At 41.9% G+C, this 25,533-nt stretch overlaps 1 protein-coding gene across 1 annotated transcript in view; it reads right to left on the reverse strand.

The window, feature by feature from the left end:
- LOC124803278 overlaps positions 1 to 16,934 on the reverse strand; it is a 304,062-nt gene extending 287,128 nt beyond the window's left edge. The window contains exon 1 of the mRNA XM_047264461.1: positions 16,828 to 16,934. The gene's annotated coding sequence lies outside the window, so the exon portion shown is untranslated. The remainder of the gene's footprint in view (positions 1 to 16,827) is intronic.
- Between the last annotated feature and the right edge of the window lie 8,599 nt (positions 16,935 to 25,533).

Here is a 25,533-nt window from a genome sequence, read left to right on the forward strand (position 1 = left end):
TGTTGACGATAGCCTACGGATGAGGTGGTAATTCCTAGTCAGACTGCTGCTAGTCTCCTGGTAATGGTGAGACAAAACGTAGAATGTTGAACGGAGTCCATTACTTATTCTAGTATGGCATGCGCAGACGTGAAGGGGTTAGAATGCGCTTGGTGCACAATACGGCTATCCTTCCTTGTGGTGATTCAACGTGGACGAACCCTGATGACGAATATGTCAGACCTCACGTTCCCAAGCAGTCAAACGTCGAGCCATTGTCACATCCGAATACCGCACAAGCATGAATATTGTGCAATTCGACCAGCCGGCCAATGACGCCCATATCACACTCCGTCAGCTCTCTCATTGCTGATAACACTGTCTCATGCAAGTACGCGGCATCTCCGTATCCAGCACAACTATCACTCAGCATCTGACTCTGATCACGACGCCTTATATATCCTACAAGGCCTGGTAACATCTCTAAAGCAATCTGGTGGCCGTTCTACCTGTCACAGAGAATTGCAACTCTGATGATTTACGTACTGACCGATGATGCTTACACATACGAAGTTAAGTTTACCGTCCACCATATCTTGTCGGTGCTTCACTTTTTTTGCCAGACAGTGTGACTACAGCGCCCCATTTAAGGGGATGACTTATTTTCTCTGTAGAATTTATTTCCAATGCTATTACGGCAAACACAAGTGCACTTTCTAAATGTACTTACGCAAGCCACATCACTGCACGTGAGTCAGGTATTATATAGCTTTCATGTTGTGAGATATACGAATAGTTAATCGTACGTATATTAGTTGAGTCTGATAAATATTGGAGAACCATCGACGGACATAAACCGGTTGTCTTAAAAACTACAAGCGCTTCGACTGAGGCCTTAGCAGCTTTGCAGAAAACCTCTACTGTGAAGTTAAGAGACGATATCGTTTGTTTATGCCTCGGAGAAAACAAAGCAGTGGGGTTCCGCGCTGAAGTGGAGAAAGGAAATAAGGATCGATAATGAGATGATTAGAGGCTGAGCCCAATTAACGGGTGACATACAAATTGTGTCGAAAGCAGAGCCATAGAGTAAAATATACGTTCTGGGAATAACCTCCACGCTGTGGCTAAGCGATTTCTCTCCACGACGTCTTTCGTTCCGGGAGTGCTTGTCCAGCAAGGTATGCACGGGAAATTCTGTGACGTTTGGAGGAGGAAGACGGGGATATTACTTTTTAACGACCCGTCGACAACGCGGTCATTAGAGATGGAGCACAAGCTCGGATTAGGGAAGGATGGAGAAAGAAAGCGGCCTTGTCCTTTCGAAGGAACCATCCCGGCATGGAAAACCTAAATCTGGATGGCCGGATGCGGGTCTGAACCGTCGTCCTCCCGAATGCGAGTCCACTGCGCTACCTCGCAGTCAGTTTGGATAATAGGAGAAACACAATGAGGGAATCATAAATGCCAGAGTGCGTCCTATGTCGTGGTGAACTGCCAAGTTGTGCACTAAAGTCAAGGTTCGGAGTTAAGAGTCTTGTTGCGGCACACGGATTTAAGAAACCAGGAAAGTTTCGGTGTAAAGGTATTGCCCAGAGTTTTATTCGGCACATCGACAAGGTTTCAGGGATTCTCGTATTGACTGATGCTAGTGTTTGTACAATGAGGGCCATTCGACTTCTTTCCGGTCTTCAGTTAAATTTCATCAGGTACAGTATCAAATTAAACTAAAAATTTCAGTTCCCTGCTTACGGAGCCCCCTTCGTGTTACTATGGTCCTGGTGCCTATAGTGTTCGTAAATGTGACAATGAGTTCTGCAGTGATTTCTGCAGCAGTCGTCCTCTTATTTTTTTCCACGATTCTCTTCAGCGAACGTCCACACTTTCGTCCATGAGTTGACTCCAGTTTTTCCTATCTCTAAATAAAACTAGCTTTTCACACGCTTTCAATCGTACTCTCTCGTCTTTGGCGCAAAGACTGCCGCCATCTTTGCTTACAGTATATTCCGACTTCCATTACCTTGGAGTGGGAAGTCCAGAGTTTAAATCATGAAGGCAATTCGGTCGCGTCGCGAGATCTACTCGACTACCGCGAGTGACGTGACGACGTGCGCCCACAGTGTGCCCTGCGAGCGGACTGCGTACATCACTCTGAGACAGTTTTTGGTAAGCTGGCCACACAAACTGCCGTTGCAACGATTCTCGATTACTCTGACGGCCCACAAACGTCTGCGGTCTTTTCCTCTGAGTAGCTGTACGCACTTCGTATCCAGTTCGAACTCTGTAACTTCCACACGTCAGATTTATTTTGTTTTATGGAGCCAACATACAGAAATTAATTGAGCTTCTGCCTATCTGTTACTTGTCTGTAACCTTCACTTCCGTCCCTAATTGTTTCAACACTTCTCGGCTTAAACACCTATTGTAGGTCCCTATTTTCAGTACTGCCACTGTCAAGGAGACAGCAAAATCTTTGAAGATGAGTAAATATTTATATGGAGAGATGTTAAATGTTAGAGCAGGGCCGACCACGGCGCGGCAAACTTCACGCGCGCAGCGTGTGCGAGCACGGCCTGCAACTCGGCTTTGCTCGGTCTTTCTCGGAAGTTCCCGAACAGCGCGACTTCGCGGTTAGCGCTGCGGTGCGGGGTTTTTCTTTCGGAACAACTCTCTGAGTTGGCATTTCGGCAGAATCGTGGTGTCAGCGCTGTTTACGCTTCGCTATTTATTCATGGTATGAAGGACGTTCACAGGTCCAGTGGCTGTTAACACAGTACGAGGCAGTCTAGCGATCTATCGTCACAATCCTTTAAAAAGAGTAGGAGTGACAGTAGAGAGGGATGAGAATTCTGTTTTCATAGGCGATGAGTGAAGTTGTTTGCACGAAACGATGATACAGTACTAAGGATAAGGACACTGAAAGAGCAAAAGAATTACAACGACAGACAGACGGGATTCGTTTTCTGTTCATCGAGAAGCACTTTGTGTGAAATTTGCAGGCTCGGAGCACTTGAAGGAATTGGTGGCATGAATAGTAAAATTTCTGAAGTTGCACCTATTACTCCATTTTCAGTTGCAACTGTTTACAATGGAAATGAAATGAAGATTATGACGACTTCATATATTACTGCAAAGTATTTTGGTTAAGTCAAGGGGCATGCCTGAAACCATTTTTCGATTTAAATCTCTCTGTTGTTGAATTCATGAAGGAAAAAAGAGTACAGGAATGAAAATTAGAAAATCTGGAATGGATTGCAGACTTCCCATTTTAAGTGGACATAACCTCACACTGCCCACAGTATAACGTTGCAATGTAACTTATTTCTGATTTGATGGGGATGCATTTAAGAAGAAAATTTCTTCGTAGAAGGGACACATTCTGACAAAGTCAATCCACTTCCCTAAGCTCACTGCCATTAAAGAAAGCGCGAGATTTGAAGAACTCATTGTGGCCTTACAACAATCGAGATGATAGTTTTATGAAGGTTTTGAAGGCACAGTCAATCTTACATCTCTTTTCGAGCTGTTTTCGAGACCGTTTGCCATTTCACCTGAAAGCACCCCTGTTCATGTATACATGTAGCTTGTTAACCTACAAGATAATTCAGGTTTTAGTTACAGATATTTTTACGTTAAAACTGTCCAGGATGTCTACATTGCTTTTCTCATATTTTCCATAAGTGCTACAATATTTCGACCGAAATACTTATGTGAAAGACATTTATCGATTATCAGATTAAATAATCCACGATTACCTGACAACGTGCGCGAAAGTCTGTGAAATTGTCTGCATCTGTCCGTATGCCGACAGCTCGTTACAAATAAAAATTATACAGGGTGTTACAAAAAGGTACGGCCAAACTTTCAGGAAACATTCCTCACACACAAAGAAAGAAAATATGTTATATGGACATGTGTCCGGAAACGCTTACTTTCCATGTTAGAGCTCATTTTATTACTTCTCTTCAAATCACATTAATCATGGAATGGAAACACACAGCAACAGAACGTACCAGCGCGACTTCAAACACTTTGTTCAAAATGTCCTCCGTTAGCGAGGATACATGCATCCACCCTCCGTCGCATGGAATCCCTGATGCGCTGATGCAGCCCTGGAGAATGGCGTATTGTATCACAGCCGTCCACAATACGAGCACGAAGAGTCTCTACATTTGGTACCTGGGGTGCGTAGACAAGAGCTTTCAAATGCTCCCATAAATGAAAGTCAGGAGGGTTGAGGTCAGGAGAGCGTGGAGGCCATGGTACTGGCACGCCTCTACCAATCCATCGGTCACCGAATCTGTTGTTGAGAAGCGTACGAACACTTCGACTGAAATGTGCAGGAGCTCTCCATCATGCATGAACCACATGTTGTGTCGTACTTGTAAAGGCACATGTTCTAGCAGCACAGGTAGAGTATCCCGTATGAAATCATGATAACGTGCTCCATTGAGCGTAGGTGGAACGAAACTAAAATGAGCTCTAACATGGAAATTAAGCGTTTCCGGACACATGTCCACATAATATCTTTTCTTGATTTGTGTGTGAGGAATGTTTCCTGAAAGTTTGGCCGTACCTTTTTGTAACACCCTGTATATTCAACGCGCCAAGAATAATTAGTTAGTACTGAAAATTTGTTTTGTTTGTGGTCTATGTTGTTGAGAAATGTGCAATATAAACACAAGTCGTATACAGTAAGACTGTGACGCTATTTAAATGCGGCACTTTCGCTGTTTCCCCTCCTTACAGCATGGCGGCGGGGGAAGTGTGAAGCTGCACTTTAGCACTCGGACTCGGCCACGCCCCGCGAGCCGAAATCTTTCATTAATATAACACCAATTTTCCTTTAATATGAATTTTATTCGATCCTTTTCAGTAAATCGTAGCTCCCCTTTATTCTTTAACCGCCATACGAGCTACAGACTTGTCGGCGAATCCTTACAAATATATATTTCCAGAGTTACAAAGAAAATTCATTTGCGCTCTCTGTACATTCATAAAACTTAAAACAAGTGGCCTTTATATTCAATGAATTATAACATGGCATCTTACAGCACCACATATCGACTTTCTTATTGCAGTGCTGTTCCTGCGGTACAGCGTATTTTACAGCTTATCTGCAGTACAGCTTATCTCGTAATTTTAGCGTAGGTGATTTAATTGTTAAGTTTACTCAAAATAAAAAAAAACACAAAAAATTCCCATCTACCATAACAAGCCATTCAGTTGAAGTTATTAACATCAACGAATTTAAGTAGTAACTGCGATCTTCAGCATAAAACACTGACGGGAAAAAAATCCCAACAGCAAGAAGGAGTTGTGCGAGATAAGCGAAAGTTGGCAGGATTGTTTCTCCACCAGAAAGATCACGTCTATTGAAATTTCTCGCCAGTCGCAAAAGTTGCAAATCAGGTTTGATTTAAATACACGCTGCAACAGACGTGAGCGTTAGTTACCATGGAGATTAGACTTTGCGACTTGATGTTAATCAAGAATAGGGCTACGAGAAGCCTGAATGTTCCTTCTGCAATACTGCAGAAACACTTGGCACAAATGTAGCCACTGCACATGATTGCTGGCAGCTGTGGTCACGGAAGATACGGTCGCAAGTAGACCAGGCTCCGGAAGCAAACGTAACACTACCGACAGGGAAGACGGCACATGGCTCTGGCGCATCGTAATGCTTCTGCAACCTACATAACCTAATCTAATCTAAAACGGACAGGAAAACGTACTATAAACACACTTTGATGTGTGGTAGTATTTACTAAGGAGCAGACTGTAGCCAACCAGAATGTGAGGCGCCGCGTTGACACTGTCCAGTGTCTACTGTGGTGTGTACGAACAGGCTGCTTGTTCCGCGAACAGTGGCGTCGAATTGGAGGAGCGGCCGCTCCCAGAACTACATCGGCGAGCGGCCTCAAGGAGGCCACAAGAAACAAACAGCGTCCGCCGGATGCCGCTAGAACGTATTTGTTCGCGCCCTATACCAATATACTGCCGCCCACTGCGAAGCAAACGCCATCAAATTAGCACGAAGCGAGGCGAAATGGTGCACCTCAGTCTCGCCGAGAAACCTAATATACTTCGTAGGAGTTCATCTGCGGCTTTAGTTGACGCCATTGACCGCCAAGGTTTCTCCTGTATCTTCCATCCGACACACTGCGTCTATACTGCATTAACCTAATGACTACCCGCTGTGTCACCGCAGCATTAAACAGTGCACATGCACACACACACACACACACACACACACACACACACACACACACACACACAAACAAACAAACAAACAAAGAACGTGCGGAATGTGCGAGAGGATTTCAAAAAGTAAGTTACACAGAATCACGACAGGCAATGTTACTTTTAGCGGATGCTGCAGTACACTTTAAAGTGACAGAGATACGAGTACATGGAACAATATTTCAACTTAGTCATAAAGTTTCCGTACGGATCGTTCTATCAATTGTTTACTTCACTGACGATAGAAACCCGCTCCTTGCTGACGGAGGCATTCGACAACGGCTGTGTGAACTTTCTCATCGTTGGAAAATTCTCTTCCCCCCATTATTCTGCTAAGATGGGCATCGGACACGGTGCAAGATCGGGACTGAGTGGCGGTTACCTTTAAATCCCCTATCGAAAATGTTGAAGCAAAGGTTCTGTTGTGCGGCCCGTGTGGGGTGTTACGTAGCGGTCTGGAACAATGCCTTTGCTTTATTTTCTACACCTTTTGCGTTTATCTGAAGTTGCGCGGCGATTCCAGCGCTGCACAGAACGAATGATGGCTGTGTCCTTCACCACTGTCTACACAACTCTTCCACGGTCGAAGGGAACGATGGCCGTGACGTTTCCTGCTGATTGCACAGTTTTTTAGTTCTTCTGCAGAGTGTTTCTATTCCGTAGACGCTCTGTTTGTCGCAGGTGCGAAATGATAACCCCATGTTTCATCGCTCGTAGTGAAACGGCTTACGAAATCATTGCCTTCCACCAAGTAATGCTCAAGGAAGTCCAGAGAGGCCATACAGCATAAACAGAGCCTTTCACGGTAAATATGTGGGCAGTTTAGACATTTCGATCATAAGAACCGTATTGTGCCACGTACTTCAACTTTGGAATAGTCTTCTAGCTGCCGCGCCTTTTCACAAGCACCCTGTGATGCAGTTGTGTCAGCAGGAAACCCAGACACATGCACTCTCTCCTGACAGAGTGTCACCCGTGTTGCTCTATGATCTCACCGCGGAACGACATACGTAACTTATTTCCTGAAGTCTCTATGTGTACATACAGTACATACTGTAACAACGAATACTGAAGCAGATAATTCTTACTCATAATGCAACTACAATATATCACACATACCGAGTAAGAACTTACCACAGTATAATTTCTGGATTTTTAAATTTTTTTTTAGAGAGTTCATTTGCACTTTTTGAACAGCTCTCTTCTCCTATCTGTTCAGAGTACAACTCTCCATACCATGCAACAGAAAATGCACCACCCTACCATTACAAAATAAAATTTGCTGCAAAAATGTTACTTTTAGGTTATAATTTATATTCTCTGTCAGTTGTTTCTGATGAATACGATGGAGTCTGTGGTAGATGGCTCCAGTTTTTACTCTAATCTGACGTGGCAGTAAGACCGAAAACATGCTTATGCGAAAATCTTCCTTCGCACTACCTTCCTTCACAACTTACAACACTTACTAATGCTTCATTACCACCTTTCTATGTTACATTTATTTGTCTTCTCGTTGAGTAACGTTTGTGACGACAGTCTTCTTCAGACTAAAACGGACTATCCCTCTACAAGCAAAAGAGTGAGTTTGGAATTAGAGTGTGTGTGTGTGTGTGTGTGTGTGTGTGTGTGTGTGTGTGTGTGTGTGTGTGTGTGTGTGTCTGGAAATAGTGCTTCTTGTAAGTGTAATGCAGACAGAATTTTTAGAAATGATGTTGCGTAGAATATAAAATCTGGTATGTAAAATTAACGAGGATAATATGTAAGCAAAGATTTCAATGGGGAATATTTCAGAATCAGTCAAGCCAAAGTGAACATAGTGCTGTAACAATAGTGGTGAATGCAAGTGAGAAATGTTAATCCAATAAACAGTGATTATATGTTATGTTCCTCTATCTCTCTATACATATATAAATTAAAGTCCTTGATCGCGATTTATGTCTATATATTTGGGCTACTATAGGGATTTCGGTACGGTTGCCACTGACCGACTGATTCACGAGGAAGGTTTGTGTATATAATTCATAAATATGTCTTGTAAACTGGTCGAAATATAATTAATTACTGCCCGGCGTCACTGTGAAAACGATGCTATTGGTATCTAGCGGTGATTGACAGAACTCCTTGGACTCATCTATACGTGGATACAGGAGGCTGGCAAAAGGCTGACCGATCTTAGTGAGACGCTGGCTCCGAGAGTCTGGCTCATATGAGTTGCAACCGACTTCCTTAATGCACTGCAAAGCTGTTGCTGATGAGAAAAGATTTTTTGGCGTAGAGTCAATGTTTGGCCGCGTGAGGGAAAATTCGGGGGAAGGTCACATGTAAAATGTAGCACGTTCTTGCGCTGGAGCTGGGCGGAGGGTGAGTGACACAGTTCGCGCCGACCTGAACCTGTGGCCGGTCGGACCGCGCTGTGCTAGCCGGCATTGCAGTCGGATGGCCAGCAAGCGGCCGTAGCCAGCGCCGAACTGGCGCTGCAGTCGCGAGGATTGGGCACCGCTGCTCGTCAAAGTTCCTATCGTCACCACGAGATGTCACTGCAGATGCCCACTAAATATTGAACACTGACTTTTCCGTCGGTCCTTGATAGAATATTTTACACATTATGAATGAAAACACACTCGACACTGCTGTAATAATCAGCAATATTTATTGCTTACTTTTCAGTCCGGTTTTCGGCTGTTGCACCAATATTAGGTAAAAAATTAAATATGAGGTTCAGTGAAATGTTTGCAAGATCAAAGATTTTAAACTAGTGCAGTTACAGGGTAACTCCATTTCCAAAGACGAAAACTCATAACATTAGATTTAGGAATAAAACGAGGGGAAATGTTTCAGTGAAAATGGGATACAAGATTATGCAACTAAGATAAAATATGTTACACAGTAACTAACGAACTGTTACAACAAAACAGAACAACTGTTCTTAAAAGAAAATAAACTTTGGTGACATGTTCCTAGGGAGGACGTGAACATGTCCTAAATTACAGACAGATAAGATATACAAGAGAGATTACGCAGGTAACTGAAACAGCTGTGATCACACAAAGTAAAAATTTTTTAGAGGGAAAATGAAACTATAGTAACTGGTATAAAGGAAAAAAAATGAGGCTTGTAAGTAGGAGAGGAAATTTGCAACATGGTCTGGATGGGATTGTGATGAGCATCAGCGGTTAGAAGCGACGAGTAAGGGAACTGTGTCTGATCATTCAGTACTAACCTCGAGCAAATGGCCATATCTTCATTAATTCCCATTATATCAAGGATTTAAGGAACTCTGAAACATCATTTTAAGTTCACAACACTGTTGGACACTTTTTGCGCTGTGGTAAACACAGCACTTCAGCCTCCGAAAACAGTGGACTGTATAAAGTCACTTGTAATTTTGTCAGATTATACACAGGTCAGTCTGGCTGGGCAATATGTGCCCGCTTGAGGAAATTTGGAAACTTAGAAAAGGAGACACTATTTTTACATACCACCTGCTTAAATAAGGCAAAAACTTAGCTTCCTACCCAATTTACTGTACGGCGAGCAGCTACAGTTAGTACCAACTGATAAACTTATTTGGTATTTGTAATGCTCGGGTTTAATAATCTTTTAAACCTCCGGGCTCAACAACTTCCTGGACTTTCACCATTACAAACATTTTGGAGTACATTATAAACGTCATCACAGATAACCAATGCACATTGCATTTTATCCAACAATGAGCACACTGAAACACTTATAGGTTGCACAAAAATATTATTATGCTGTCACGCAATTCTTATGCAGACTTCTGGGTGGAGAAGTGACTGTGATTTTCATAAGCATTAATAAATCCGTAAACGAAAACACTGTCAGTTGGAAGTCCAAAACTCTACGCGTAATTAGATACAGAATATTACTTGCTATTACTATCAATGCTGTATGTCGCTCACTAATATGCCTAGTTCCACGGTTCGAAATGATGTGTACGTTGGAGTACGTGTGTAATAATACTTTCACAAAATTAAGTAAGTTTACTTCATTCACCTTGTGCTAATCACATTTTACATAATTCCATGACAAACACAAATTTCATTGTGTCTCTAATTAATTCATACTCTTTTGTAAATAGAAATTAATATGGTCGTACTTTGCAGCAGAGTTCAAGCAATATTTGCTATTATGTTTTGTGTAAACAGTGAAATATTCAGACTACAGTCAATTCGAAATTATTGCATACCAAGTAAAATCCAACACTTTTGTATAATCAGGTACTGTAAAACACAATAGACCAATGTTCCAGCAAGCGTTTATTAGAGGCGTCGAAAATTTTAGAATACACATTACTACGAAACTTTAAATGTCAAGTTTTTCTGCAAAACAAAATTCCCATCAAACTCTCTACATCACAGGGATCAGCAAAACATAAATTATGGAATGTAAGTAATGTTGCTGTTTAGTAGCTAACCAGTAACTCCCCCTCTCCTAAACCCCCGATTCTCTAAAGATCGAACTCCAACGTAAAAAGTGTCATAATTCCCGAACAATGATTCAGTTTTCCAGGTGCATTCAGTGGTACAAGTGGACAGTGCCTGAAGAAATGTGTTGCGAATAGAGTTGTTAGTAAAGAAGTAATAAAGTGATACGTCGTATCTAACGTTGAAGTTCGCTACATGGATTCTGAAAATGTGGAAAGCAATAAACTATTTTCTTTTCATAATTTTTGGGTAGTGCCAGTGAGAAAAAGTTTCGTAAAGGTTTGAAATCATGTGCAAGGTTTGGTGAAAGTCGCTAAGTGCATTCAGTCTCAGATGCTAGACCAGTACAGTCTGTGTAATTTGAGAGCAGTTTCTAACTTTAGCAGGTGACTTATTGTCGCCTTTAACATAACATCGAACTTCTTAATGAGTAGGTTATGAGAGCATTCAAATTTTTTAGATTCTGTCAATAATTATACAGGGTGTCCCGGGAGGAATGGTCAATACTCAGGCATAGGACAAGAACTCTCATCTGAAGAAGAAAAAAACAACATACGGACATATGACCTACTCTGAACGTTTTCTGAGATAGAACAATTTTAATGTACGTGATTAGTCACGTGTTGAGAGGTGCAGTCATTATAGAAGAGCCAATGAAGGTACAGTATTTTCTGGAAAGTCGTGTGCTAAACACCTTGAGGGCGTTGCTTTGGCCATGCGGACTGCAATGAACTTCCATCATGACGGAGCGCCTCTAGATTTTCCCGGACGTGTGACAGAACTTTTCACATCACTTACCCTAATCGCTGGATTTTTCCTGCTAGTACAATTAATTGGTCACCAAGATTGTGAGATCTTGAATAAGAAGTGGATGTCAACACATGCCGAATTAACTAATCTCTTTCGGCATGTGTTGACATCCACTTACTTTTTATTCAATGACCAGTATTACGAGCAGACAGATGGAAGTTGCGATGGGCACTCCGTTGTCTCCTGTGATCGCAAATTTGTTTATGGAAGACTTTGAGGAACGTGCATTGAAGTCGGCGCCTTTGAAACCTGCCTGTTTCTTTAGATATATTGACGATACCTTTGTTGTTTGGCCTCATGGTAGGGAGAATTTGAATGCCTTTCTAGATCATCTGACCTCGATCCACCCGAATTTTGTTTTACGATGGAGGTGGAGGAGGATGGTTGCGTTCCCTTCCTTGACGTGTTGGTTAGGAGGAAGGATGATAGATCATTGGGACATGCAGTTACAGGAAATGTACTCACCCCGACTTGTACTTAGAGACTAATAATTGTCACCATCTGGCTCAGCGTGAAGGGGAACTTCGTACCTTAGTACACAGGGCACATGTCGTTTCTGACGCTGAGACTTTGCCAGCTGAGCTGTCCCATCTTGAAGTTACATTTCGTCAAAATGTTTATAGTGATAGACAGATTGAACGTGCGTTGCGATATCGACCAACTGTACATCGGGTGATTGATGATAATTCTGAGTCGACACCTAAGTCTACTACTGCCTTTTTGCCTTACGTAGGAAACACATCCAACAAGATCGGTCGTATTTTAAGGAAATACGATGTGAAATGTGTTTTCCGACCTCCATCTAAAATTAGAGCCTTTTCAGTTCTGTTAAGGATGATCTTGGTCTACTTAAGGCGGGCGTATATCGCATTCCTTGCAGCTGCGGCATGGCATATAGTGGTCAAACTATCAGGACCGTGGAGGACCGATGTACTGAGCATAAACAGCACACACGATTACAGCAGGCAAATAGATCTGCTACTGCCGAACTTTACTTGGATACTGGTCACCCCATGTTATATGATAACACCGAGACATTGGCATGCACGTCCAGCTATTGGGACAGCGTTATTAAGGAGGCAGTTGAGATTAAATTAGCGAGCAATCTCGTTAACAGGGATGGAGGTTTTTGTTTAAATTCTGTTTGGAATCCGGCTCTCTCCCTTGTCAAAAAACAGAGGTACAGAGTCAACACTACCTCACCTGCGAGTTCGTAGTCTCACTATCGATAGCTCTGACTTTGGTCATCTTTGGGTGGCACTAGTGTTCAGTGTGTGCGTTATCTTTCCTACGTCAGTCAGAGAACCGAGGTTTTAAATTTGAATGTACGTCGCCTGTACGTTTCAGTTTGCCTTGAAAATGGCGGGGTGTTCTCCCGCCGAAATATCGGCGGTCGCTGAAAGTGTTACCTGGCTGAATTCCCCGAAGTTATTTGAAAATTCTTTTTTGTATCACACTTCGGGAAGCCATCTTCACTGTGAAACTGCACTCGTAAACTTGCACTGTGTCAAGTTTACAAGCTAAGAAAACAAGATTGGGAACAGCTGAATGGGTTCTGGGCGGGAGGTTTGAATCTTATTTTACTCTTTGGTTTTGAGAGTTGTATGTGGCACAATCTGTAGGTGTGTGTGTGTGTGTGTGTGTGTGTGTGTGTGTGTGTGTGTGTGTTTATCGGTTGTCTCCGTTTCTCTGTCCGTTTCAGGTCTACCCCGTACAGGAAGACATTTGAGCAAAGTTTCATACAATGGCCCCCCTCCCTCCGCCCTCCCCCCTCCCTCCACACATCGTACGCCATAAGATATACGTATTGGGCATCTAGTATTAAAAATGGGCCAAGTCAGCGAAGGCATATTTTTCAGTATTAATGAAATACCTCTAGAGACAGAAGAATTGTGTTCATAAAAGTTTTTCTTTCGTGGTTATATCCTCAATATGTAAGTTTTATTGTTTTTTTGAAATCTGATTCATAACGAACCTCTTTTTTTAAATTTAAATATTGACTTGGCGGTTTTTGTTACAATTTAATGAAATTTTACTGTTTTTTTAAATAATCATGTACTGTTTTTAAATTGTTGAATCTCGTAAAAAAAATAAATTATGTGAAAATGAAGTGACATTATAACTATCTCTCTTCACAGAAACAGGAAAAGCACTTCAACCTAATAATGATAAGATATCAAAAAGAACATCGCAAAACTGAGGAGAATACAAAATGGGATTCCTCTCATAAAAAATTGTAGTTCACTTAAGTCTTGAACATAACAAAACGAAAAATATTTGAAAATAATGTAGTATGTTAACAGAATAATTATTATGGTAGACGCAATTCACACGTACTTATAGGGAACCACTGAGCTCAGGTTTGGAAGTTCAATCTTTATTAAGGCTCATTTGAAAGCGTTGTGTTACAATTATGACAAGAAAAATATCTGTTGCTAATGTCTTAGCATGTGCATAAGGAGGGCTACAGAAAATGAGTGTCCGGGAGATGTAGAGATCTATCTTCTACGGGATGTATGTATTACACTTTACAAAATGGACACCATCGACATTCAAGAATCGTTGAAAACAAACCATTAACTTGCACCATGAACACCGACTGAAAAATGGCGCGGCATGCGTGTAGCTAGGTACCCACTATTAACGAATGCGTAACGAATCACTTCGGTGTAACGGAGTGATGGGAACTGATAGAATGTGATGGCACGCAACAGAATGCAAAACAGTCTGCCATGGAGCTTATGGTGAAACTGGCTGTTCTTTAGGGAGTGGCTGCAGATAGTAGGATAATATGTTTTACATGCACCGAAAATACCGATATTCAGAGGCTAAATTTGACCAGTGATTCCACGTGGTATAAATAGTAATGTCACACACTTTTCAGAAGAGATAGTTTACTATAAGGGGTACGTTTTTTGTACGTAGACCAGGAATCCAGCAAAAACAAGTTATTTTGACCAGCTCTTAGCCAAAAGCAGTGCTCATACCACAGTTGTAGTATTAGGTACTGCCCCTGCAAGATCGCGCACGCAAGAAAGATTCGTAGGGGGCAGAGAACCTCCAAACTTCCCGCAGCACAATAAATAACATTCCAGCCATTTTACCATCCAGATTAGCAGTCGACATAACAGTACACGAATGCGTTAAGCCATTGATGTTAGTTGATCTTGATGCAAATGTCTTGGTATCTTTGAGTTCTAGGGTTCCTTTCATATGCTTTCCTCTTTAAGTGCCAGTTGAAAACAAATTCCTTTCTGAACGATGCGATAAGTTTGTTTAACTCATCTACAAATTTTCGGGACGACTACGCTGTTTGTGTGCATCGGCAAAATGGCTTGGTTCAAATGGCTCTGAGCACTATGCGACTTAACTTCTGAGGTCATCAGTCGCCTAGAACTTAGAACTAATTAAACCTAACTAACCTAAGGACACCACACACATCCATGCCCGAGGCAGGATTCGAACTTGCGACCGCAGCGGTCGCTCGGTTCCTGACTGTAGCGCCTAGAACCGTACGGCCACTCCGGCCGACACATCGGCAAGATGACGCTTTGTTTGAAATTTCGTTATCTCACGTCTTGCCATTCTGAAGCAACGTATGCAGTTATGCATCAATCCACTGCTTCCCTTGAGATCACTGTAATCTATGTCTCGCGTAATTTAATGTGCATAACGCAGTAGTTCACTATCAGGCACATTCTGTAAATTATATGGAGCATACTTAAAACGCGTAAACATTAGTTTTTGTTACAAGTGCGCCTTGTCATTCCTGGAATATCCAATTTTTTTCTTATGCACTACATGGTCATACTGTCGGAAACTTAATCGAAATCCGTTCATAACTGTTTTTTCTACTACGCTGTGGAAGATCTTCCATGTGCATAGTTACGTTTAGTACCCAGTCCTTGGACAACAACGTTTGTCACTGACTACGTTTCACTGGAAACAGGATTAGTGGCTCTCTGTCCGACAAGGGTGATGCACCACATGGCTCAACACCTGTTTCAATACTAGTTTCACTTATTAAGCACGCATAGTCATCATTGTACTCCTCATGTACATTGACCACAGAGTAAAGTGTATACAACACACATTCCACTGACTTATCTTGCAGAAACGCTTATAATTCATCTGCCACTTCTTTCTCACTTTGCGAAGTTCCTTGGGTTCCTTTCTGACGAAATGTCGACTTCGGCAACCGTTGTTGTAGATATAATGCAACGTTTGTTTCGTTTATCGTTGCTATTGCTCTGCTTTATATCAACACCACAAGCACTGTAGCACTGCGATGAATTACTCATCGACTGGACAGTTGGACTGGGCTTCATAACCTCATGCAGTGCCTCCAGTCTCGCCCACTACTTCCTTTTTTTTGTCAGCAGTCTTCTGACTGATTTGAAGGGACACACCACAAATTCCTTTCCTGTGTCATCATCTTCATCTCAGAGTAGCACTTGCAACCAACGTCATTAATTAGCTGCTGGATGTATTTCAATCGCTGTCTTCATCCACAGTTTTTACCCTCTACAGCTCCCTCTAGCACCATGAATGTTATTCGCTGATGACTTAACAGATGACCTATTATCCTGTCCCTTCTTCTTGTCTGTGTTTTACGTATATTACTTTCCTCTCCGATTCTGCGCAGAACTTCCTCATTCCTTACCTTATCAATTCACCTAATTTTCAACATTCATTTATAGCACTTCATCTCAAATGCTTCGATTCTCTTCTGGTCCGGTTTTCCCACAGTTCACGTTGCACAACCATACAATGCTGTGCTCCAAACGTTACCACTAGCAGCCAATAATGTGGTTGCATGGAAGACAATATGTGGAGCGACGAATGCCGTAAACATCAATGGCCTTTTGCTGCCTCGAACTAACGGAGTTCCTTGTGACTAATGTTGTTATTTTAAGATTTCAATTTGCTCTCATTTAGCTTACAAGGTACAAATGAAATTTTACGACTTCGAAGAATATACAGTATAAGGAATTATTTTTCCTTCAGAAGTGGTAATATAGTTGTGTTACATAACAACATTAGATTCCAGACAAATGTGCTGCGACATGAAGACTATTGCCCTTTCCTTGAAATAGCCGGTTATGAATTCGCTGCCTGCAAGACATGGACCATTCTATTGCATGACTAAGAATTCAGTGCTCTGTAACACTAAGATATGCCCAAATTTGAAGCATGTTCTTGTTTCGCATAATGTGATATACTTCCACTTTAATTTGATAACTTTAACTTCTTCTCGTACGTATTGTGACCTCGCCGGTTTTGATACTAGGGGCCTCATATCTGAAGTTAGGGAAAGGAGAAGGCTCTCTGGGAACCACAGTAAGCTCACCTTGGGCACGCCCTGCCCCTGCTGTTGCTGTTGTTGCTGCTGCTGCTGCTGCTGTTTACTGCGGGTGCGGCTGCCGCCTGCTGACTTGAAATGCAGGCGGCGCAGCGCCGAACTCGCGGTCGACAGCAGGTCGTGGTCGCCGCCGCCCCCGCCGCCCCCGCTGCCACCGCCTCCAGCGCCTCCGCCGCCTCCAGCCGCCCCCGAAACGCTGCGCCGCCCCCCGCCGCCGCCAGTTTTGCCGCCGCCGCCGCCGCCGCCCCCGCCGCTGCCTGCGCTCACCGAGCCCTGCGACATACGAGCAACGCTGTCATCACAAACAACACAGCGTTCTACCGCTTATTTTTTCAAAGTCTCTCCTAGTTTGGCCTCCATAGGGAGCTTTGGATATATTAAAACCTGTTTTCTATATGTCTGACTGATTGTGTTTCCTTGTCTGTGTAACTATGTTGCAGTTTGTTTTGTACACAGGAAGTTTGAATAAAAACGCATTTATACCTTTTTTTCTTAAATTACGCGAAGCATTTCGTACCGTTTGGCACTATCTTCAGATGGAAATCGTCTAATATATAATTTGCATTTGTTCGTAAGTGAGGTGAAATCCATTTGCCTGTTATTAGAAAGCTAGATAGATCTGACTTTAAAAATACTTTAGTAGTTATTCAATAATGATTTATTTTTAAAAAAAGCTTTCATCCACTTATTTATCACCATATCGGTTAAACTTTAAACAAATGCTGAAACATATATTTCTTTATTTCTGATAGAGAAGCCAAATACCGATTTTCGTAGGTCTAGCAGAAAAGTTGCGTCAATAGCGACATGTTTTTGGAATACGTATCTTCTCCTATTTCGAAAAATCCCTTCTTAAACGACGCCTACACTATAAGATCAACATCCTCTCCAAATTTTTCTATGCTTTGTGGTTTTGGTTGAGCGGTGACGTGACAGTGAGTGAGTGATTCAGTCAGTCAGTCAGTCGGAACATTGCCTTTTGTATAGATATTGGAAATTTATATTTAAAAAAATAAGTAAAATTCATGAACGTTTGCTACTAAATTAAAACCCTTATACATTTAGAATGAAATTAATGCAATTTGCTTGTATGAAAAACATGTAAACGCAGCATCGTGTCGAATAACGAAATTCGTCAATTTGCTCAATGGGAAAAACTGTATAACGCTGATAACATTACTAGTAACACACTGATAAGTGGTGTCCCTATAACACACAATATACTCCGCGAAACGTGTCACATATAATTATTCACCAGTGTTTTCCAGGAAAATTAAAATATGTGGCTGTATAATAAAGAGTGATTCATTGCCTTTTATGCTTCGCTACATTTCTGGCTAGTTCAAAAAATGGTTCAAATGGCTCTGAGCACTATGGGACTTAACATCTGTGGTCATCAGTCCCCTAGAACTTAGAACTACTTAAACCTAACTAACCTAAGGACATCACACACATCCATGTCCGAGGCAGGATTCGAACCTGCTACACCTGGCTAGTTCGTATCTATGTTAAAGGGTTAATGGATACAGATAACTGTACTAGATCGTTAAATAATTGGCAAAGGGGCACTACCGATACATCTGCATCAGATGAAATGGTTGCAGACATATCACACAGATTTCAGTTGAATCAAGTTTTACACTCCATCGGACTGGTGGCCGTTCGCGTGTACGGTGTGGAACGTGTGAAAGCAAACACAAAAGCCGGAGGAGGAAGCCTTGTGGCCCGGGGAATGATTTTCGCGGCGTTCTCTGCTTGATCTCGTTATTCTGGTAGGTACAGCGGATCAGCACAAGAGTGCGCCTATCCTTGGGTATCGTGTCCATCACCCCAAGCAGTTTGTTTCTCGTCGCCCACGGTGGCATCTACGAGCAGGACAATGCAAAGTGTCACACAGCTCTCAATGTACGTATGTGGTTCGAAGAGCACCAGGATAGTCTACCTGACTCCTCTGGTCACCAGACTCCCCGGATTCAAACCCAATCGCAAATCTATGGGATCACCTCAATCTCATTGTGCGCGCCACTGATCCTCAACCCTTGGGCACGACACTGGGGTCGGCATGGCTCTGCGTCCCTGTCGGCACCTTCCAGGACTTAGTTCGCTCTCTTCCTACAGCTGTCGCGCTGCAAAAGGTGGTTGTTCCGGCTTTTGCCAGTTGGTCACTTTAATCTGACTAGATAGTGTATGTGCGCAAACCAACACCTACTGAGATATGGACCATTCTGTTCTGTTATTCCCATTTGTCTGCTATATACAAGCAGACACTAGGCTGTGATCCAAGTGGTTACCGTTCGTGCTGACGCATCCTTCTCGTTTCTTTTTGTTGTTTGTCGACGAAGAGCACTTTCAAATGATCCAGTGGCATGTGATACAACTATTGCTGTAAAGCTCACTCAAATGTTCTTTGTATCATATTTCAGTTAAAAATGTGAAGGTGAGTTGGACCACTGTAGCTGCAACAGATGTTGAAGAACAAATCACAAATATTGCCTGGAGACTCAAAGACGTTTCTTCCACCAATGCCTGCAAACGAGGTCATCTTATCTCAGGGGACAACGGCAATTTTTCAGTAGGAATATGTACCGGGTGATCAAAAAGTCAGTATAAATTTGAAAACTTAATAAACCACGGAATAATGTTGGGTTACCTGAAGTCGCAAGTGTATCGTGATCGCCTGACATCTCTAGGGATGCTGAAAGACAACATCCGACGCCAATGCCTCACCATAATTCCGGACATGCTTTACAGTGCTGTTCACAACATTATTCATCGACTACAGCTATTGTTGAGGAATGATGGTGGACATATTGAACATTTCCTGTAAAGAACATCATCTTTGCTTTGTCTTACTTTGTTATGCTAATTATTGCTATTCTGGTCAGATGAAGCGCCATCTGTCGGACATGCTTTGAACTTTTGTATATTTTTGGTTCTAATAAAACCCCATGTCATTCCAAGCATGTGTGTCAATTTGTACCTCTCCATCTACATTATTCCGTGATTTATTCAGTTTTCAAAGTTATACTGACTTTTTGATCACCCGGTGTACGAATGTCTTGAACGTATATTATCAACAAATGAACGATCAGCTTTAAAATATGGGATTAATTTTGGGGTGTTCCTAGAGTTCTCATCCTGTTAACAAAGTTGTATGGGCTGCAGATGTTATTTACGGAAGCTATACGACGTTATTTCTGCTAGCTTGGCAGTTTCTTGGCGACGCTGGAGGCAGTATATTCAAGCTGCAGTAATTTATAACGCAAGGTCGACTATAGCTGTATTATATTTAACATATGCTGTACATGAATAAAGTTACATTACGCTACAGAGTGCTTTGAAGTCACCGAACGCAAGGCGACTTCACTGCCGAGCTGGACTACGTCTCCAAACTGTAATATTGTTGAAATAAATTAGCAGGCATTAGCTACTCAGACTGCAAGACGAATGATGCAGAAATGCATGAAAACTTGCACTTGCAAACAAGCTGCCAGGGGATTGACTTTGAAGTGAGATGCGTCTATTTAATTCGCGCGCAGAAATGCTAATTTGAGACGAAAGCAGGAAGAGGTTTGTGAGAGACTATCATTAGAACTTTAACTTGGCACTTCTCTCGCAGTAAGTAAGTGTGAAAGGATGACATAAGTTAAAATTTTAAGTCTCTGAAATGTTAAAATGAAAATTAAAAACGAGAATTCAAGAAGATTAACTGTTGTAAGTCATGGAACTGGAAGGACAGGGCGAGGTTTGTTCAAATGGCTCTGAGCACTATGGGACTTAACTTCTCAGGTCATCAGTTCCCTAGAACTTAGAACTACTTAAACCTAACTAACCTAAGGACATCACACACTTCCATGCCCGAGGCAGGATTCGAACCTGCGACCGTAGCGGTCGTGCGGTTCCAGACTGTAGCGCCTAGAACTGCTCGGCAACTCTGGCCGGCGGCGAGGTTTGTATTGTCTTTAATTTATGGAAGACAATCTATCTATAGAGACTTGATAGTTTACAGGATCAGAAACAACAGATTGTTATTAGAAGAATGTATAGTAAATAACGTAATTGATACAACTGGTTAAAACATCGAAACTGAAAAGAAAATGCTTGCATTGAGAATGTTTAATTCTTTGTCAGATATCAATTTAAGCAACTGAAGATGATCGTACTCAACCGAAACTTTCATGCGAATAAAACCCGGTAAGAAGGGAAAGTGAATGAAATATGCTGCGATGAATTGCTGGAATTGTACATATTCATAATTTTCTATATGTACAACATAAGTGTTATTTTGATTCGTTCCGTATTAAGCGTATTACGAATTAAGAAAATTTTTAAGCATTCGTGTTTTGCTATGCCATTAGAGCACAATTTTTATATTTCGCTTTCTGCACAGAAGTAGAACAATTTTACTACAGAATGAGATGTTTTTCACAAGCTAATTACAACGGATACCGATCCTTTTACAATTGTTATGATGGAAAACAGTTTTCTTGTTGAAACTTCCTGGCAGATTAAAACTGTGAGCCGGACCGATACTGGAACTCGGGACCTTGGCCTTTCGCGGAATTAAAGCTGTGGGGACGGGTCGTGAGTCGTGCTTGGGTAGCTCAGTCGGTAGAGCACCTGCCCGCGAAAGGCAAAGGTCCCGAGTTCGAGTCTCGGTCCGGCACACAGTTTTAATCTGCCAGCAAGTTTCATATCAGCGCACACTCCGCTGTAGAGTGAAAATTTCATTCTAGTTTTCTTGTTTTTTCTCGTTTTCAGTAGAGACCGAAACTATGGCACTATCTAGATACACGATGATGAAAAAGAAGTGTCACATGTTCCTACAGGAGGTAGTATCAGTCAAAACTAGAAGTTCCTCTATTGATACATCCGGGAACCAGCAGCTGTTGAGATATCGGCCAATCTGTCCTCTCAGTTCCACCTGCCTGTTACGTAGAAGCAGGCACTACAGGCGGTGTTGCATGTCGTTACCACACATTCTGACTCAGCGCTACTGGAGAACGTTATCATTGCACAATGACTGTGGCGTTCGCGAGATAAGCATCAACCTGTTTTCTACGGATCGTTCGACATTACTTCCCAATAACGTTTCTTGGCGATGGATTAGTCGAAGAGGTCCGGTAACATCGCTAGTCCGTTCACCGGATCTCAATCTTTTGGATTTCTGGCTATGGGATTATTTAAACGTATTGGTGTATGCCCAAACTATCGTCAATGTCCAGACGCTACAAGAGCGTGTGACCAACGATTGTGATCCAATCCGAGCAGAGCCAGGTGTATCTGAAAAGGGGCAGTGCGAAGAAAGGCTGAAGGATGTATCAGGATGCACGGTAACCAATTGGAGCACTGTCCAGTGTCTACTTCTATATATCAGACAAATGGGAATAACAGAACACATCGGACCATATCTCAATGGGTATTAGTTTGCCGATATACACTATCTAGTCAAATTAACGTGACCAACTGGTAAAAGCCGGAATAACCAACTTTTGTTGGTAAAAGCCGGAATAACCAACTTTTGCAGCGCGACACATGTAGGAAGGGAGTCAATTAAGTTCTGGAAGGTACCGACTGCGACGCAGACATATGCCGACTCCAGTGTCGTGCCCAGCTGCGCTAGGTTTATGGCGTATTAGGTTTTAACTCGGGGAGTTTGGTGGCGAGCGGAGTACGGTAAACATTCCTAGTGCTCTTCGAACCACAACACGTACATAGCGAGCAGTGTGACAGGTTGCATTGTCCTGCTGGTAGATGCCGTCGTGGCCGACGAAAAACAAACTGCCTGTAGTGATCGACATGATCCCCAAGAATAGAGGCAAGCTTGTGTAGATCCACTGTGCCTTCTAGAATAACGAGATCAAGCAGAGAACGCCACGAAAATCATTCCCCAGACCACAAGGCATCCTCCTCTAGCTTTTGAGTTTGCTATCAAACGATCCGCGCCGTACACGCAAATGGTCACCAGACCGATGGAGTGTAAAACGTGATTCATCTGGAAAGGCCTCCTGTCGCCAATCAGTCGACTTCTAGCTGCGGCACAGTGCATTTTAACCGCAGCGGTATATCAACATCTTACAATGTTAGCCATTTCGGAAATAACTCCACCCTTGGCGTTAGAGCCAATGATCATGCTCTTTTGTCTATATATATCCGGAACCCGCTCCAGCTACTGCCGGGTCTGGGTGCTGACAGGTTCTCTCCATTTGGCTCAGTCCTCCCGCCTCTTTTCTTCCTCCACTTGCTGCCAGGTCACACATCTCCTTTCCGCAGATATTCTCACTCCCATTTTCCACCGTGTTCTTGGGCGCCCTCTGTCTTTTTCCATCCATCTTTAGTTTTTCCATAATTTTGGGGAGTCTTTGCCCATGCATTCTCTTAACATGACCATATCATCTTATTCGCTTTTTTTTCAATTTCTTCTCTCATACTTTCTTGTTTAAGGTCCTTTCTAATCTCTACATTCCTTACTCAGTCCATTCTTGTTTTTCCCTTAACTGATCTGAGAAATTTCATTTCCCCTGCTTGCAGTCTGCTCCAGTCCCTTTCTGTCATTGTCCATGTTTCTCCCCCATAGGTGACAATAGGGAAGTAATAATTCTTATACATAAGGAATTTTGCTTTTTCTGAAACTTCCTTATTCCATATCAGGTGTTTTATTGTTTGGTAGAAATTGTCTCCCTTTTGTAACCTCCTCTTAATTTCGTTGTTTATCCCTCCATCCCTAGATATTTCACTCCCTAAATAAGTGAAACGATCTACCACTTTGAGGGGTTCTCCATTTAAGGTAATATTTCCGTTGACCCCTTTCTCTCTTCCAAATACCATTACTTCACCCTTATCTTTATTTATTTTTAATCCATACCTTTTCATTATTTATTTCTACGAATCAAATTGCAAATGTAAATCTACCTCTTTATCACCCCATATTAGCATATCATCTGCAAAAATCATCTTTTTGTCTTTTTCTTTTACTATGTCTTTAACTGCTCTATTCATTCCCTCCATCACAACATCAAAAAGTGCAGGAGATATAATACTTCCTCGCTTATGTCCTTGTCTTATTTCGAAGTATTCACAATTCCCCAGTTGTGTTTTAATTCTACAATTGTGTCCTCTTTACATTATCTTTATTACATTAATGTATGCATCTTCTATATCTATCTTCTTCGTTTCTTCCCATAGTCTTTCCCTGTTAACTGAGTTATATGCCTTTTCTATGTCTACAAAAACCTTTATCACCCTTTTGTTATACTTCCAACTTTTATCCAACAGTTGACGGATAGAAAATATCAGGCCGATCGTGCTTCTTCCTTTCCTAAACTCATGCTGTTCTTCACTCAGCTCCTTTTCTGTCTTTTCACTTATTCGATTTAGTAAAAGCGTTTCAAAAACCTTGGCTGTATGACTCATAAGGGTTATTCCTCTGTAGTTTCTACAAAGGCTTTTATTGCCTTTTTTGAAGATGGGAACAATGTCTCCTCTTCTCCAATAGTCAGGTATTGTACTATTTCTCAACACACTTGATAGTACTCTATACAGCCTCTGCATTCCCACTGGACCTGCTGCTCTTACCATGTCCACTGATACCTCATCAGGTCCTGGGGCTTTCCCCCCATTCATCTTCTTTACAGCTATTTCCATTTCTTCCAGTGTAATTTGTCCTAATTCTGCTTCCCAACTTCTCTCAGTTTCTCCATTATTTGTTGTTTCCTCGTGTACCTGCTCCTCAGCGTTTAACGGTTTCTTAAAATGTTCTTTCCAGAGATCTTTTACATTCTCTGGATCTTCAATCACGGTACCGTCTTCTGTTTCCATCTTTACTGGTACTTCAGAAGCCTTCCTTTTATTTGTCATCATTTTATAGAACATTTTCTTATTGCTCTTCACATCTTCAAGTTTTTTTTGTAAATTCTTCCTATGCTTTTTGGTTTGCTGTTTCCACTATTTCTTTGTACTACTTCTTCTCCTCTATATATATTTTATGGTCTTCGTCATTTTTAGTTTTCCATCATTTTCTCCATGTTCCATTTTTTCTTCTAACTACTTGGATTGTGGTATCATCCCACAAACTTATCTGTCTTATTTTTTCATTTCCAGATGTTCTGCCACATACTTTTTGTGCTGCTTCGACTAAAGTGTTTCTGAATAAACTTCATTGTTTTTCTACATCGTAGAAAACTTCTTTTGGAAATTTTTGTGTGATTAATTCTCTATACTTCTCAGAACTTTCACTCTCCTTCAGTTTCCAAACCTGTATCCTAATCAATTTCTTCTGTTTTCTATTTTTCACACACTGATTCATTTTCCATTGCCCCACCAGTAATCTATGGTCTCCATCTGCACTCACACTTGGAATTACCTTCACATTTGTTACTTTCTCTCCCCATTCCCTATCTACTAGAATATATCAATTACACTCTTGGTTCTTTCACCCCAACTGTATCTGGTGATAATATGAATTTTTCTCTTCATAAACCAGCTGTTTGCTATTTTCATTCCATTCCTCTGGCAGAAATCCCTCTCTTCATTTCTGTCTCCATATCCAAAACATCCCAATACTTGCTCAAATCCCTTTCTGTCTTTGCCTACCTGCACATTAAAATCTCCCATCACTATATTAGCATTCTCTATATGGTTTTCTAACTCATTTTCAAAGTCCATCTTCTCTTCTGCGCTACATCCCACTTGAGG

The sequence above is a fragment of the Schistocerca piceifrons genome, chromosome 6 (genome assembly GCF_021461385.2).
Source record: "Schistocerca piceifrons isolate TAMUIC-IGC-003096 chromosome 6, iqSchPice1.1, whole genome shotgun sequence".
Taxonomy (NCBI): domain Eukaryota; kingdom Metazoa; phylum Arthropoda; class Insecta; order Orthoptera; family Acrididae; genus Schistocerca; species Schistocerca piceifrons.